The 18532-nt window shown below is 41.0% G+C and overlaps 1 protein-coding gene and 1 long non-coding RNA gene across 18 annotated transcripts in view; one reads left to right on the forward strand and one right to left on the reverse strand.

Moving 5' to 3' along the window:
* Plcl1 (phospholipase C-like 1) overlaps positions 1 to 18532 on the forward strand; it is a 337196-nt gene that overhangs the window by 152071 nt on the left and 166593 nt on the right. The window lies entirely within an intron of this gene.
* The window catches only part of LOC108351933 (uncharacterized), a 42274-nt gene continuing 41581 nt past the window's right edge, over positions 17840 to 18532 (reverse strand). For 15 of the 17 annotated variants that reach the window (XR_010054986.1, XR_005489478.2, XR_005489480.2 and 12 more), the window contains one exon: positions 17840 to 18160. This is a non-coding gene — a long non-coding RNA (uncharacterized LOC108351933). Of the gene's footprint in view, positions 18210 to 18532 lie in introns of all 17 variants that reach the window. The other 2 variants (XR_010054995.1, XR_010054991.1) reach the window with 2 other exon arrangements.

Genomic DNA, 18532 nt, shown 5'->3' on the forward strand with positions numbered 1-18532 from the left:
CAGGGCTGCTCCACACAGGAGAAATGTGGCTGCAAAGCCATGGGAGCGCATGTCATCGTGGAGAAGTTGCTTCCTAGTAGGTTTGCTGTCTTTCGGCCAAGTATCTGGAGGTAGGAAAGATAATGGGCAGAGAAGGTCAGGGGTACAATTGCTTATAAGATTTGAATGGCATAAAATTTATGACCCGGGGTTGAGTTTGGTGAAAGTGTAGTTATAAAATTAGCAAACATGTCCTTCATATCCTGTTTACTTTGGAATAAAAATTCATATAAATATTGTCTTCTTGACCCTATGTTTAGCCTTTCTTCTAGAATGTTCAACATCTTTAGTCATAAGGGAAATGCAAATCAAAACAACCCTGAGATTTCACGTCACACCAGTGAGAATGGCTAAGATCAAAAACTCAGGTGACAGCAGATGCTGGCGAGGATGCAGAGAAAGAGGAACACTCCTCCATTGTTGGTGGGATTGCAGACTGGTACAACCATTCTGGAAATCAGTCTGGAGGATCCTCAGAAAATTGGACATTGAACTGCCTGAGGATCCAGCTATACCTCTCTTGGGCATATACCCAAAAGATGCCTCAACATATAAAAGAGACACGTGCTCCACTATGTTCATCGCAGCCTTATTTATAATAGCCAGAAAATGGAAAGAACCCAGATGCCCTTCAACAGAGGAATGGATACAGAAAATGTGGTACATCGACACAATGGAATATTACTCAGCTATCAAAAACAACGAGTTTATGAAATTCGTAGGCAAATGGTTGGAACTGGAAAATATCATCCTGAGTGAGCTAACCCAATCACAGAAAGACATATATGGTATGCACTCATTGATAAGTGGCTATTAGCCCAAATGCTTGAATTACCCTAGATCCCTAGAACAAACGAAACTCAAGACGGATGATCAAAATGTGAATGCTTCACTCCTTCTTTAAATGAGGAAAAAGAATACCCTTGGCAGGGAAGGGAGAGGCAAAGATTAAAACAGAGACTGAAGGAATACCCATTCAGAGCCTGCCCCACATGTGGCCCATACATATACAGCCACCCAATTAGACAAGATGGATGAAGCAAAGAAGTGCAGACCGACAGGAGCCGGATGTAGATCGCTCCTGAGAGACACAGCCAGAATACAGCAAATACAGAGGCGAATGCCAGCAGCAAACCACTGAACTGAGAATAGGTCCCCCGTTGAAGGAATCAGAGAAAGAACTGGAAGAGCTTGAAGGGGCTCGAGACCCCATATGTACAACAATGTCAAGCAACCAGAGCTTCCAGGGACTAAGCCACTACCTAAAGACTATACATGGACTGACCCTGGACTCTGACCCCATAGGTAGCAATGAATATCCTAGTAAGAGCACCAGTGGAAGGGGAAGCCCTGGGTCCTGCTAAGACTGAACCCCCAGTGAACTAGACTGTTGGGGGGAGGGCGGCAATGGGGGGAGGGTTGGGAGGGGAACACCCATAAGGAAGGGGAGGGGGATGTTTGCCCGGAAACCGGGAAAGGGAATAACACTCGAAATGTATATAAGAAATACTCAAGTTAATAAAAAAAAATGCAATGTAAGACGTGGGAAACACAGGAGAGGCCGTTTAGTTTATTTCTGCTGAAATTCTTCACTGAATGGGAAGCCTGTCAGGGCATAGCTGTTTTTAGTAAATAGTATTTTGTCTCCTCAGCGTTTGCTGCTTATATGGAGCCCACATCATTACTCAGAATGGATGAACTGCTCCTTCATTATCTGAAATAATAGGTACCATTTGAGGGAGCTGCAATGTGTTCGATAGTGCTGGTGTTTTCATACATCTCCTGTTAAAGTCAGTCTGCAGAACCGTAGGTTCTGTGGCATTTACTATCTTCATTTTATGATGGCCAAAACTAAATACAGAGAAGTTAAACGATTTGACTAAGGCCAGGTGACTAAGGGGCATGAATCAGGGTGACTGACTCTAACATGGTCTGCAGACTTCGATTTCCCACACCATTCTGATCTCAAGAATGCTTCTCCTTCAAATTTGACCTTTGGTGTAAATGAGTTTCTGCCGTCCCTCACTTTATGTGGGAAGTGGATAGTGATAGTAGGATTGCTGCCATAATCCCAAGAGAACACAAGACCTCTGACCACTCCCCAAGGATGTAGACCTGCTATAGCAGGGCCATTGAATGATGATGCCCTACAGGCTCAGCTGAATGTAGGTTGCTTTTCTGCTCTTTGATTAGAGCTTCATCCCACAGGGTAGCTGGGAGTTACTGCCGATTTGTTTTGTCTAGTCATGCTCTAGGTTTTCTTACACTAGTATTTGCTCAGGATATCCCATCACACGTTCTTCCAGCTTCATGAACAAGTCAGGGTCACCTATGGAAGCCCTCTCAAATTTCAACTCATGTATTCTCTTTAGATAATTTCTGCTGACCAGTCTTTTTTGTAAAATTCAAGAGACTTTTTAATTTTTATTTTGTGTTACTGTGTCTTGAGTATATGCCATTTATATTATATTAATTTACCAGATTATAATTTTAGGGGGCAAGGCAATTGTTTTTGCCTGCTTCTTTGAATGCTAGCAGAATGAATCAGGAGGCAAATCTTTCTCCTAAGATTCTTCATTCTTTCGGTAGTCCCATGTATGAAACCTCTCAATACTAACATGCTAGTGTGTTTTCTCTGATGCCACCAGATGAGGATGTCTTAGTTTACCCTCATGCTGTTATGTCACTACCATGGGTATCTTGACACAGATCTAGTTCTTGGGCTGTTGATTTTCTCACATATTCCTAGAATGTGTCTTCTATAGAACATGACTTGCACACCCACTCCGAACCCTTCTGCCTGTGCTCATACAGGTAGCTCATCCTGAAGAGCCCCTGTCTGACTTCAAGCTCTGAACAGAGGAAGTTGTACTTATATAGCAATTGTTAATCTCTGTTTTTCCTTTTCACCTTTAACTGGTTGAGTCAATTAATTAGTTATGCCTGTCAAACAAGGCTGCAAAGAATTTCCTATGTCTTGTCTTAAAGTAGATTCATCTTGTAAAAGCATTATCTTTCTTTTACCTTCCCAAATTCAAACACAAAATCATCCCCTATTTGTATAAAATTTTAAGTAATAAACAAATCCACCACATTTCTGGCCCCTCACAATCATCTCGTATGATCTTCTTTTCTTTTTTTTTTTATTATTATTATTATTTTTTTTATTAACTTGAGTATTTCTTATATACATTTCAAGTGTTATTCCCTTTCCCAGTTTCCGGGCAAACATCCCCCTCCCCCCTCCCCTTCCTTATGGGTGTCCCCCTCCCAACCCTCCCCCCATTGCCGCTCTCCCCCCATAGTCTAGTTCACTGGGGGTTCAGTCTTAGCAGGACCCAGGGCTTCCCCTTCCACTGGTGCTCTTACTAGGATATTCATTGCTACCTATGGGGTCAGAGTCCAGGGTCAGTCCATGTATAGTCTTTAGGTAGTGGCTTAGTCCCTGGAAGCTCTGGTTGCTTGACATTGTTGTACTTTTGGGGTCTCGAGCCCCTTCAAGCTCTTCCAGTTCTTTCTCTGATTCCTTCAACGGGGGACCTATTCTCAGTTCAGTGGTTTGCTGCTGGCATTCGCCTCTGTATTTGCTGTATTCTGGCTGTGTCTCTCAGGAGCGATCTACATCCGGCTCCTGTCGGTCTGCACTTCTTTGCTTCATCCATCTTGTCTAATTGGGTGGCTGTATATGTATGGGCCACCTGTGGGGCAGGCTCTGAATGGGTGTTCCTTCAGTCTCTGTTTTAATCTTTGCCTCTCCCTTCCCTGCCAAGGGTATTCTTTTTCCTCATTTAAAGAAGGAGTGAAGCATTCACATTTTGATCATCCGTCTTGAGTTTCGTTTGTTCTAGGGATCTAGGGTAATTCAAGCATTTGGGCTAATAGCCACTTATCAATGAGTGCATACCATATATGTCTTTCTGTGATTGGGTTAGCTCACTCAGGATGATATTTTCCAGTTCCAACCATTTGCCTACGAATTTCATAAACTCGTTGTTTTTGATAGCTGAGTAATATTCCATTGTGTCGATGTACCACATTTTCTGTATCCATTCCTCTGTTGAAGGGCATCTGGGTTCTTTCCATTTTCTGGCTATTATAAATAAGGCTGCGATGAACATAGTGGAGCACGTGTCTCTTTTATATGTTGAGGCATCTTTTGGGTATATGCCCAAGAGAGGTATAGCTGGATAGCTTCTGTCCTTGTGGCTTCCGTTCAGAAGTGGGCATCCAGCTGATCTCTGGTTAAGAGGTTGATGGAAAATGTTGAAAGGTAGTTGTTTTCTGGGGCAAAGAAGATTTCAGTATTTCACATATTCCATATGATTTGTAGACTTTCTTTTTAACTATTTCGTGTCTGTCTTTTGATATGATTACAGGAGTTTATTAGTGGAAGAATGTTGGGTCGAACCCATTGTAAGTGTGAAATTTTGAATTCATTGAATGTCTACGTTTGAATGTCTTTTACAAAAGCCGGATGAGCTAGGAACTATTGTGCCAAACAGAAATGAGATCTTGTCACAATCCTAACAAAAAGAAATAGAGAAAAGTGTCAGTGGACTGAAGAAAGACCGTGCTTCTCAAGGAAATCTCCCAGTGGATCCTCACGGTGCACGGCAGCTTACATAGCCATGCTGCTGCGAGGCCGTCACTAACTCCTGGTTCACTCGTCCACTGTTCAGGTGTCTAGGGAGTTACCATAGAGATTACCATAGAGACTGTGCACAAATCACCAATTACATGGATGTGCAAAATGGAGCATGGAACATGCAATCACCATGAACTTTCCCTCAGAAAGTATTTAAGCTCATAAAGTACCAGTGAGACTGTCACAGTAAATGCCAACTGGCACGAGTCTGAAAATGTGCCAGAATACCTGGGCCAGGATTATTCAGCCATTGTCGTGGCTACTTATCGTATTTATTGGATGTTAATTGTGTGTAAGCACTACACTCTTACCTGGCTGAGATATGAGGTGTGAAGCGGACCCTCTTCTGAAACATCCCTCAACAGGCAGCAAGTACATGTGCTGGGTTTCAGACCAGGCAGTTTGGCTTTAGAATCTATTTTCTCTCTTTTAAAAAAAGGTTTGTTTGTTTGTTTGTTTATTTATTTATTTATTTATTTATTTATTTATTTATTTATGTATTTATGTATTTATTATACAGTATTCTGCCTGAATGTATGCCTGTAGACAGAAGGGGGCACCAGATTATATTATAGATGGTTGTGAGTCACCATGTGGTTATTGTGAATCGAACTCAGGACCTCTGGAAGAGCATCCCGTGCCTTTTACCTCTGAGCCGTCTCTTCAGTCCCTAGAATCTATTTTCTTAACTACTGATCTTTTGACTCTTCATTCTGTCACTGTCCTCAAACCTTGGTGTGCGTGCAGATCATCCCGGGGAAGCTGCCAAAAGGCAGATTCCAGGCTTCAGTCTCAGAGGGCTGAGTTCAGTAGGTCAGGAGCCGAGCCTAAGAATCTGCATGTAAGACAGTGCCTGCATGTTCCTGTAACCCTGCAGGCACTCTACATGGTGTGTGCTGTCTCTGGTTTTTACACGCACGTTTGCAGACAAAACCTCACATCTCATCCTATGAGGATTATTGCCCCAGTATAGGGAACCCCAGAGAATAACCACTTAATGAAGTTAACCTCAACAAGAAATATTTGCAATGCTATCCAGAGAAGAGGAACTAATAAGATGTGTGTGTGTGTGTGTGTGTGTGTGTGCATTGTGTGCATGTGTATATGTGTGTATATATGTGTGTGTGTGCATTGTGTGCATGTGTATATGTGTGTATGTGTGTGAGTGTGTATGTGTGTGTGAGTGTGTGTGTGTGTGTGTGTGTGTGTGTGTGTAGAAAGAGATTTATTTTCAGCAGTCAGCCCATATGATTATATTAGCTGTGTAGTCCAAAAACTGCAGCATCGGCTGGCAGGCTCCAGACCGGGGAGAGCCAAGGGCGTGCTGCTATCTGGAAGTAGTGTCTGAGAAAATTCCTCTTGTGCAGAGGCTGTGACATTGTCTTCAGTTTACGTTCAATTGCTAGCATGAGATCAGCCCACATCAGAAAACAATTTACTTTACCTAAAGTTCACTGTTTTATATATAATAGTCTTACCTAAAAACATTCTTCATGTTGACACAGAGTCACCCGTCATACTACTGACAACTGTTTGTGTAAGATTGCCAGGGATCTATTGGAACAGTTGTGCAGTAGAGGCACCGAGTGGGAGACCACGGGACACAACTCGGTGACTGGTCACTTCAGTTTGGGTCACCTAGAGTTGTCCCATTTATGATTTTTTAAAAATTCGAAGATTTGGTAGTTCCTTGAAAATTCTACATGAAAATCCTTTTTTCTGACTCTCTGGAAAAAAAGAGAGGTAGCTCTGAGATGTTGTATCACTACAGAATAATTGAGTCATAGATGCCACCTGTAGGAGGAGTCCTCCCCAAAGGTATCTCATGTGGCCCACTGCATTTACCACCATGAGTTTCAGAGCTCCCACAGGCACTGGAAAAAAGATTTTTTTTAAAAAAAATGTTGTGTGTATTTGTGTTTGACTGGGTGCAGGCTGTGTGCATGTGAGTGCAGGGGCCCACAGAGCCTAGAGACATCGGCTCCTCCTGGGAACAAAACACTAGTTCTCTGGAAGAACAGTGTGGACTCCTAACCACTGAGCTCTTTCTCCAGACACTTGAGGTTTGGTCCTTTCCTCGCTAGATAATAAGTATCCGAAAAGATCTCTTTATGTAGAACACTTGCCTCGCATGTGCAGGGGCCTGGGTTCCACTGCTATCAACACACACACACACACACACACACACACACACACACACACACACACACACACACACATACACACACACACACCCCAAGGGTGAAGTGCTACATGTAGCTCAGTGACAGGGTTACTGCCAACAGAAGGGAAACCCTCTATTAAATTCCCTAATTTAATAGAGAAGCAGCGTGTGGGGATGGATGGAGCACCGAGAGAGAACTAGGACTTTGGAGACATAGTGAATGCTGAGGTATCCTTCATTGTGTTCATGTGCTTATTTACTTTAACAGAAGGACTCTCTTCAGGCTCCTTATGTAAGTCCTTGTCTGCCTTTTGATGTATGAAGGATATCTTCATATCCCATCTCCATTGGTAGGAAAGTTGAAGGAATTGTCCAACTAGGTTCTTGAGTGTTTCTAATTGGGGTTGTCAGAAAAACATGGAGGAAAGTGTAAAAACGATAGAAGATGTAAGCACGGGCCCTGGTAGGTTCAGCTTTTTATAATTCACAAATGAATCGTAATTCTCAATACTAAACTTCCAGCTTGACGTAGCCTCATTCCTTTGTTAGTTTCTTCCAAAGTGTTGGAATTCATTCAGCGGAGGACAAAGCCTTGTACTTCGCAGTAAGGAAGGGAGTTCACATAGCAGCCATGGCGATCAGCAATCTATGACTTAGACTGACACAGGGAGAGAGGGGCGATATTAATGCTATATTACTAGTAGATTTTGATGGGGGACCTGGTGGAGTGATGACCTCAGGGGCCTTGTATGTCTGTGAACAGTGAAGGGTAAAGGGTTGTTCTCCTCAGGAGCTCCAGAGGGCCCAGCTTTGTCTTCCTAACTCTCAAAGTGCCTGGCCAACCACATCAGTTTTTCTTTTCTTCATATTAATTAACATGCTATGGGGTTTTTTTTTTGACAAAATTTATATAAATTGTCCTCTGGGCCTTGAAAATTAATTCCATCAAGCATATGGTTTGCAAACATGCTCTACTTTTCCTGCATTTAAGAATGTGTTTCAGATGTTTATTGTTAATATGGCTTCTCTCGAAGTCATCTTTCATAAAGTAATTCAGGAATGTTAGGATCTCTGTCAGTTTCTTGGCAAATGCTATTCAATTACAAATTTATGCTCCACAGGACACATACTTTAGAAGTATTCTGGGATGCTTCCACATTTTATTTTGGAACTTGGTTTCTCTTTAGTAATCTAAATCAATAATGGTTTATAATAGTTGTAAATTAATGTGCTAACTTCAAGAAGCTGCGTGTTCCATTTTGCGAGAATGCTTTCGGTGTTACCTCTTCCCGAGTGGAAATTTGAATAGCATTTTTGGTATGAAAGATTCTTTTCAATATTTAAATTCATGTAAATAGGTTGTATAAAAATCATTCAGAGAGGGAATGAGGAGGCAAGAGGAGGAATGACAGTGGGGGCTGAGGGAGCTCACAGGCTTGAATGCCTGCTCTCCCGGGAGTGGATTTCTGCTGGGAAGTATCGGACTGCCCGAGGCCTCTCACTCTTAGAATGTCACCTCTTATGTCATTGTTCTCTTACCTTTTACGCTCACTCTTTTTTTTTCTCTTTTCTTTTTTTCGGAGCTGGGGACCGAACCCAGGGCCTTGCGCTTCCTAGGCAAGCGCTCTACCACTGAGCTAAATCCCCAGCCCCTTACGCTCACTCTTATCTGTAACTACCTGTTTAGTTTCCTCCTGAGTGTACCCAGTAGTCCATTTATACATTGTTTCTTTTAAATCATAGGAAGAGAAATATTATCCTTAGTAAAGTTTTGCGCTTCAGTGTGCCTTTTGGAGTAAGTTTAGTAAATCACCAACTGTGGGTCTTAGAAGAGTCTTTATTACCATTCTCTCAGGAACTAAGCTTTTGGCTCAGACACAAAATAAGCCTAGTCCCCGGGGCCACTGCCGTTAACATCCTTTTCCTCCAAGCAGATAATAGACTGTGTGTGTGAGAGGTGGTTTTGGAATGAAGCTGTAGACCTCGGGTTATTTTTGATCTGCAGGGATAGGGATGTTGGTGCTTTCATGCAGAACAAAGACTGAGATGTTTCCTGCCTCTTCAATTCAGGTAGAAGGTGGAAAATAACAAGAAACATATTGTGTTCTGGGAATATAAATAAGTGGGCTTGGTAAATGGATGCTTCAGTTGAAGTAGGTATTATCATCAGGAGCCTAAATTATTCGTATTGAAGTAATAGAAGCAACTGTATTATTCTTGGCAATTCTGTAGCATAGAGCATAATGACAAAGTCTTAGTCTATAGCTTTGTGTGGTCTGGAAACCATGTAGCCCAGGCTGACCCTGAACTTGTAGCAATCTTTCTCCTGCCCCTCAAGCCCAGAGTGCTAGGATTACAGGCGTGAACCACCACTCCTAGCTTCACAGCTAGGTTTTATTTTTGTAAGTGCTGACCTCACACTCATAGTGTAGCTGAGGATGACAGTTGTAGAAGTTATTTAACCCCAACCCAGAGTTTCTACCCTGACTTGGTCATTCAGTTCCTGGATAAAGACACACAGCTTTTATTTACAATAAGCCTTAAACAGCACAAGGGCTGGGAAGGTATCTACCCTCTGTGCTATTGGAATCTACTTTCCTATTGATAACAGCTCTGTGCTATTGGAATCTACTTTCCTATTGATAACCCTGAGTTATTACTTACTATGTTTTATCTGGGCTGCTCTTAACTCCAACAGGGCAGCCCTCAGGGCCATGTTTTCATGATTCACTTAACACATGGCAGCTTCTCTCTCCTCCATTCCTCTCTTCTCTCTTGTGGACTCCTCAGCCCAGGAACCTTAACTCCTGCCTGTGTCTTTTCTGCCCAACTATTGGCTGTCAGCCTCTTTATTTACCAATTAGAAATAACATGGAGGCAAGGTCATATAGTGTCACTTGGGTCTACATGTGACTGGACTCTCTTCTCTGGGGCAACCAGCTCTTGAGGAACCAATTAGAATACAAGCAACATCTGGCCAACCCACTACAGATGACCTTGAACTTCTTGGTTCCATCTGGAAAGCTGAGGCAGTTTTAATGAGTGAAAATGAATTGTCAAATATGCAATGTCCTTAGAATAATTTTAAGATGTTCTTTCTTATTATCATTTGTTCCTTAAACGTATATAAAATCAAATAGGAGGTGGTATATTGATTGATGAATGGTAAGGTGTCAATATAGAGGTGTCAATGTAGTCCGGAGCAGATGCCTGATGCCCATTAGTTTTGTTTCATTACCTCTGAGGTCTTCTAGACTACTCCTTATTGTATGGCAGCCATGTTGCCTCTTGTCTTATCCTAGTCCTACACATTCAGGAAGCCATAATCTGGGACAGAACTGATCGGGGAAGCTAGGCTTGCTCCTAGAGCTCAGAGAGGAGAGGGGTAAGAGGTGAGTGGGATGCACAATCTGAAACACCAGAGACCTGTCCTTACAACTGCACACAAATTTACCTGTCCACTTTTCAGGAGACTTGCTCCCTATGTAAGAGGTCTCATTCATATTTAGTTTAGTATGGAGAATGTAGAATTGATTCTGATCTCGTTAGGGACTCACAGGCAATGGAGTTGCTTCTAAACTGGTGAGGGCGAGCTCAATAATTAGTTTGCTCAAAAGTAGAATTTCTTTACATTTTACGCTTGTGTATTCATTTGGGCATTTCTTAAGTAACTTTCCCTGATATATATGTTTATTCATTATTTATTATATAGTTTAAAATTGGTCAGAAAAATTATATCTTCCTCATGGTTCAAAATGAAATGCTAAGAACACCAGAAGAAAAATGACATCCTTGGTTTATTTTTTATTATTGTTGTTCTATTTATTTATTTATTTATTTATTTATTTATTTATTTATCCATCCATCCATCCATCCATCCATCCATCCATCCATCCATGAATGATAGTGTCTCGCTCACTATGTAGTCCAGGATAACTTTGAATTCCTGATTCCCCTGCTACTTACTGTCCTTAGTGACAGGATCCCTTCCTGGGTCATCAGGCCTACAGTAAATGCCAGTTCCCTTTAAATGCTAAACTTTGTAATGCATATGTATTTTGAAGCATTTTTTTAAAAAAGGAGTTTGGAAAGGAATTATATGGTTCCTCATGTAACCCCAAGTCTGGCTCCATTAAAGCCTGAAGAAGGAGGTCATCATGGTTGCCTTTCAGCTTCCCCGCTCTTGTAAGGCTCACTCTCTTTTGTACACTAGTATTCTCTAATGGCTTCCCACCGGCGGAGTTATTTGCCTGAACAGCTTCAGGTGAACATAGCCATTATTGAGCTTAATCATCTATCACTTAGTATTCCAGTGACATTACTCCAAGGTAATTTGCAAGTCTAATTTACCTAGGTAGACATTGCTCTTGTGCATTTCATTATCTTTTAGAATTTCAAGAGTCAGAAATGATTTTCTGCCCTCTGTGGGCAACCAAATCAAAATGTCTCCTGTTATTTCTTTAATCCTCACAATGTTTAGTAAATTAGACTAAATGACACTTTGATTTTGGAATTGCTAAATCCAGAAAGTCACATTAAACTCAGAAACACTGGCCCAGTGCAGAAGTTCCATCAAGGAGAATAAACATGGGGCTTTGTGGAAGATCCAGTTGTGGCATCTCCCAGGCTTTGAGCTCTTACTCACATTATCTGAGGGTGCCAGCAGGGTATATCAGGGGACAGTTCAAATCACTTTGCACTGCAGACTTTTGTAGCAGCCTGCTAACTTAGCTCTCTAGTTTCCTTTCCATTTCTCTACTGTTAAAAACTATCCTTGCTGGTCTGAAGGTTGTGTTTATAGAAGCTCACAAAGTTGTCTAGAAATGTTTCAAAGAAAGGTTTGCCAAGATGTAACAGAAGCACAGTGTTACTTCAAGTGTACAACACAGTGGCCTACAGTACAATCACAGTGCCACGGAACCATTTCTGCACACTTCACCTCTAGTCAAAGCTCCACCAGAAACTCCCACGGCTCCTCTCTTCATCCCGTAACCTCCCTTTTGTAAAGTTTCCTGTTTTTGATAGTTCAGATAAATGGATACATACAAGTGGTCTCTTGTGGTTTGTTTATTGGCTGTGTTGATTATCCTGCTGTGAAGATCCATGAATGAGTTTTGGATGGACATGTGTTTTCACTGCACTTGGGGGTTAGCCTGAGAATGGAAATGTTTGATCTTACAGTAATTGTATGTGTAACATTTTGAGGCAATTACACATTGTTTCTCACACCCAATGCCCTATCGTACAGTTGCACCAACAGTGTACAGGTGTTCTAAGTGTCTCTGTGTCCTTCCTAATACTCACTTACTTTTTGGATGATACTTAGCTCTGGTAGTATGAAGTACTGTGTCATCAAGGACTGGACTTTCATTTTGTTTCTGTCTAATGTTAAACAACTTCCCACACACTGTATAGTCATTCACTCATGTGTCTTCTTTGGAGAAGCATCTATTCAGATCCTTGGCCAGTCTTTAAACTGGATTGCCTGTGTATTACTCATGATTTAGGAGCTCTACTCTCAGTCTAGGAAAAGACATTGCTATGTGATCTGCTGGACTTTTCCTTCATGATGAGAGTAGCCATTTCACTTTGAAGCACAAAAGATTCTAATTTCAATTATCATTCATTTATCTTTTGTGTTTGTTGGCTATGCTTTTGGTGTCACAACCTCGGCTGTCATTGGTTAATCTAAATTCACAAAAGATTTATCCCTGTGTTTCATCTAAGAGTTTTATAGTTATGCTCTTAAATTTTGTTCTTTATACATTTGAGTGGCCAACTTAACTCTTTGATGGAGTTGTTACTATTATGTTGTCTTCTTTTCTTCCTCCTTCTCCTTCCCCATTGTTTCTCCTCCTCCCCCTCCTCCTCCCCTCCCTCTTCCCTTCCTCATCTTTGTGAGAATTCTCTGTGTTGCCCAGGCTACCTTTCAACTCCAGGGCTCAAGTGATTTCTTTTCACCTTACCGGTTGTAGCTGAGGCTACAGGCACAACCGACCTGTACCTGGCCAGTTTTATTCTTCTGCATGTGGATATCCAATTGTTAGTAGTACTGAACTTATTTTTTCCCCCCTCAGAATTCTTTTCTGCCTTTTTGGCTTTCAAAGTCTTTTATATCACCTTTTGCCTCTATGAGCTGTCTTTGGACACCCCTTGCATTGATTTCTCTCCTTTTAACATATCTATTCATGTGTCTTCCTTAGGTAGAGCTCAAGCTGTATCTTCTATGGTTTTAGAATCTGCAGTGTCAACTCCAGTCACTGTCCTTTTATGCTGGTGGCAAAGTTAATGGAAAGTAGTAGGTTTTTCTTGGGATTCCAGCTTTCCTGGTTTACATTTAATAATGTGACTGAGTTTATGATATAGGCAGTAATCAAAGATGTTGCTATTTCATGGTGATAGTCTGTGATTTTTATAACTAACGATTATGTTAAGTAGATTATTAATTTTAACCTTTATCAGTGCATTTTATAAGAACAACTTTTATTGGCATTTATATAAAGGATTTAACTAAGTAATTACCTGACATTTGGTTTTTGTGATAAGGCTTCATTGATGAGAAGTAACTGACTCATGCTTTGTTAACACAGTGAATCAGTGGGCACTCTTCAAATCATTATTTGTTCCTGGCTTCTGTGTTAGTGCCTGCACTCTCTCCAGAGTTAGTGGAGAATTGCTGACCTTTTGGTTTCTGATTGAGAGTATGATTTGGGGGGTAAGGATGGATTTGATGAGAAGTATCACAGGTTCTTTTTTCTCTTTTTTTGTAAGACACTGCCTTTGATGATTGACAGAATGTGCCTTCTGTAAGGCAAATAAGATATTTTACAAATGAAAATTGTCTTTTCCTAAGCCTCTCTGCTTACACATGCCAGTGATGACAGGTTGATCTTTGTGTTTTATGAGGTATTAATCTCGGTGAGATGGCCTCCACCAGTCCTATGTTCTTTGAGGCCTTTTATTTTTTCTTTGATATTGGGTCTCTCAATGTAGCCCAGTGCAGACAAGCTTTGAACTCAAGATCCTCCTGCCTTACCCTCCCAAGTATGAGGATCATGTGTGTGCTTCCATGCCCTGCTCCTTCAGATTCTAATAATTTCACAACTGTGTAATATATGACATAGTTAGCATTTTCCCAAGTGCCCAGTGAATCATCCAGGAGGAAAGTAGGGTTGTCAACAATCATCCTCTTAGTTACAGCACAGGGTACCACTTAGGAATGGGAAGTGTCCTAGGGCACAGGTTTCATAAGTTTGTTCTGTTGGATTCTAGAAAGCAGTAAGTGCGCTATTAGTCATTTGTAGGCCACCCCTCCTGACTCTTTTCTGAAATCTCTGAATAGTCTAGATTGTATGATGTTCAGAATTGAACAAACTAAAAAGCAATGGTTTATCTTTTATTGTTATTTGTACTGTTAAAATTTATTTTATTTATGTGAAAATACACCATTTATGTGGGTGCCCTCAGGAGCTAGAAGATGGTGTTGGACCTGTTAGAGCTGGAATTACAGGTTCTTGTGAGCTGCCCAGCATGAATGCTGAGAAACAAACCCAGGTTCTCTGGCTAAGAGCCAGCCCCAGAAAAATGGTTTAAAAGCATAACTTACATAGAACCACACTCAAAATGTACATGTGAATTTTGTGTATATTGTATTCTACATTTTATAGGGTGTGGAAGTTTGAAGTCTATAATGGAGCTGAGATGCCTGGTTCCTCAAGGTAATTAGGCAGGCTCATCCTCCATACATGCAAGGTAGTTCCTAGGAGTGCAGATCATGGATGCATCTCTATCGCGTTCCTGTGTTCTCCCTCACCATGCTCAGCCTTTGATATCCCCACTGTGGTAGCTAATCATCTCTACTTAGTGTTGTAGTTCCGGCGTATGCTCGCTCGCTCGCTCTGTCTGTCTGTCCGTCCGTCTATCCGTCCGTCTGTCTGTCTATCTATCTATCTCCCTTCTTGCTTTTCATGATGTTTACTTAATTGTTACTCATGATGTTTGCTTAATTGTTATGATTATCTTTGGTGTTGTAACAGCAAATATTTCCAGCCTTCTGGACAAATGATTCTCCTTCCTGATATGTGTCATTATTTTATGTTCTTTGATCGATGAAATGCGAAGAGAAGCAATTACAAGTCAGTTTTGGGTGGAATCATTTAATATGACTCAACTACTATTGCTCTTTTCTGTTGACTGCTGGTGTTCTGAGGTAGAGCCTGGGTCCACGGGTGGCTGTGATGGCTAGCATCTCATCCCAACCTGCGGGGTTCATTTAATTTATGCTTAGGGGATTGTTTGTATAGTGCATAGCCTAGATAAGTCACAGCTCTGCATTCCAATATGATATATGTCAACTGTAGGAGGTTCTTGAGTATAGCTAGTGTAAATGTGCAAAACACACGCTAGATTCTAATGATTTACAATGACAAAGAGTATGTAACATATCTTATTAAAACACTGAATACTGTTTAAAGTGTTTGATAAGTTAGTTTTAACTTTTTTTAATTTAAAAAGGGTGTTAAATATATGCAAGCTTAATTAGTAACCATGCCGCCATCCATATTTATTTGTATTTTTTGCATAACAATTACTTTTAAAATTTCCTATGACTAAAAATAATACTTAAATATTTTTATCCCCTTAGGAAATCAATGCTGTGTATGCATCTGATGTTTATATTATATTAATTGTTTTGAACTGTTTTACATTGCTCCTTAAATATCCAGATCACATTTTTAGCAAGGTCAACTCCTTCTAGCAAGCATTTTCTATTCTTTATAAAAATTACCTAGAAGCCCCCTTTTGTTCACTCATACCTATAACTTACTTTTCCAGTATCTACCACTTAAAAACTATGTTATTTATTGATATTTATTAAACAAGGCCCTGTGCTACAAATCAGAAGGTTATTGAGGAAGAGAAGTGAGCAGTCATGAGCTCCTTGGGCATAGAAACAGAGAAAAACAAAGTACCAAATATCTCTGAAGTCCTTTAAGTATGCCTCCTTCCAGAGTGGTTATGGAGTGAAGGGCACACTGGGTTGTTTTGTTGACTGAGGAGAGAAGATCAAAAGACCACAGAATGAGAAAGGTCTTGGCCATAAACCAACTTGCATTTTATTCCATCACATACATATTTTGTAGAAATGCATAAGGCAAGGTGGTTATCAAGGGATTGACTCTCTGGATGTTTACTCCATTATACCTTTAGAATTTTTTTCCTCCAGAAAACACTTATCATTTGTAGAATAATTCATCAGCACTAGCAGTTCCATATTTCTGAGCAACACTGGGACAATGTTTGAGAACTTAACTTCCCAACTTATGCTCTATAGAATGCAGGTTGCCCTAAATCTTACTTATTTCTCTATTGCTATGATAAATCTTCATGACAGCAAGTTATAGAAGGAAAAGTTTATTTGACTCTATAGTTCCAGAGGGGTGAGACCATCACCATCATAGTGGGGAGCATGGCAGGAGGCAGGCATGGCATCAGGAACAGTGGTGAGCTCATATTGTATATTATGAACCATAAGTAGGAAGCAGAGAGAATAAACTGGGAATAGCTCATGGCCTTGAGACTTCAAATCCCATCTCCAGTGGTGTACTTCCTCCTGCAAGAGCGTACCTCCTAAACCTTCCCAAAGGACGCCACCAACTGGGGTCAAGGATCACACATCTGAGCTTTCAATAAAAAGAGATTCTATTAGAAATATACTTCCAAAAATTCTCCATTTCTGACCCTGCAGTTCTTTCAGATAGGAACAATTCTGGGTCAGAGTTTTTGACTGTGGGATGGCAACCCCATCCCTCCACTTGATGCCCTGTCTTTCTACTGGAGTTGGATGCTACGAGTTCTCTCTCCTCACTATAGGGCATTTCATCTAAGTTCCCTCCCTTTGAGTCCTGAGAGTCTCTTACCTCTCAGGTCTCTGGTACATTCTAGAGCCCCCCCCACACCTCCTACCTCCCGAGGTTACCAGTTTCCATTCTTTCTGCTGGCCCTCAGGGCTTCAGTCCTGTTCCTCTCCTCAATACCTGACCCTGTTTCCTTCTTTCCATCCCTGTACCCTTTCCCTCCATCCCTTCCCCATCCCTGTGGTTGCTTTCTTTTCCCTCCCAAGTGGGATTGAGGCATCCTCACTTGGGCCCTTCGGCTTGTTGATCTTCTTGAGTTCTATGGATTGTATCCTGGGTACTCTGTACTTTTTTGGCTAATACCCATTCATTACGTTTGAGTTATTAAGGAATAAATAAATATATAAATAAATAAATATAAATAACTTCCTCTGGGGTGTTACTTTTTAGTTTGTTTTTACAGAGCTGTTAGCCTGCTCCCTATGCTTGGCTCCAGTTGATTTACTGATGAGGGGAAATAGCTGATTTAGTCCATGGAAGCATCTTACCTGAAAGTGAACACTTCTTAAAAAAGAAAAGCCCCCACGCTGTAAGATTCCAGAAGGCTTGGGACTTGTGCCTCGGAGGCACACGCTGAGTAATGTGTTTTGAAGGCAGGCTGCCAGGGTTTAACAAAGAAAGGCAAGCACAGCTTTTGTTTTGCAATATCTGGAAAACTTGGAACTCTAATTTCTTGGAAGAAAAGTCTTTCCAAGATAAAGACAGTGTGTAGCCATTCCACCTCAAAGAACTATGGCAAGAGCAAAGGCCAGGCCAAATGGAAGTCGTGAGTCTTCCCCCAGATATTGTGACCTTGTTAAGTTTCATTGCATGGCTGATAGCCTCATAGAGAATGTTCTTTTAAGGTTAATTTTACTAAAGCTCCTGAACGAGGACAGAATTTAAGAAAAAACTATTCTTCACTATCAGTTCATTGTTCTTTTATCTTTAAAATTATAGATTTATTCTAAGAGTATTCTGAGCTCTTGGTGCTACATATCTTACTTTTTCTTGTTTGCTTTTGAGGACTCAAGTTTATAGAAACTGCTATGATGTCTTGTAACTTAGATTTTCAAAGTAAAGCACATATTATTATTTTTGTTTTTAATGTATTTATATCCTCTGTGAACTTTATCAACAAGGAAGTTTTACAAAATTTCCTCTTCTTACAGAGTGTGGAAAGTATTACTAGTGACTTTGTAGCATCAACTAGACGTTATCCTTTCAGGCCTTCCACAAAGGTAGAAGCTTGTTGTCATAGGGTACAGTGATGGACAGAGAGGATCCAACTGACGCGGGTTCTTGCTTGTATCCACAGAGCAGGGCACACAGCAGTGTTTTTCCTGAGGTAGGAGTGAGGGAAGAAGGTGAAGTATGGTGGAGGTCTCGTCCTCATGTTTTCTTGGTTCTTCCATTCTGGGGTGCAGAGAGAATCTCTTATAAATGTCACCTGTTAATAAAAAAGCTGATGGCCAATGAGCTAAGGCAGGAAATAGGAGGTGGGACACTGGCAGGAAAAGAGAGGACTCTGGGAAATAGCTGGAGATTAAAAGGAGGCACAGGAGAAACAAGAGAGGAGATAGAGAGGTGAGCACAGGTAGCTAGACTCAGGAAGATGCTGAGGAGACATGATGGGATAAGGGGACTGGACTGAAGGAGAGAGAATTAACCAAGTGGTAGACATGGACTAGTTTAACGGTTAAGTAAGTTAAGTCAGAGAATGAGCCAAAGCTTTTGGCCTAAATGATATAATAATAACTAATTAGTCTCAGAGTCATCATTCCGAGG

Source organism: Rattus norvegicus, chromosome 9 (assembly GCF_036323735.1).
Source record: "Rattus norvegicus strain BN/NHsdMcwi chromosome 9, GRCr8, whole genome shotgun sequence".
In the NCBI taxonomy this organism is placed as follows: Eukaryota; Metazoa; Chordata; class Mammalia; order Rodentia; family Muridae; genus Rattus; species Rattus norvegicus.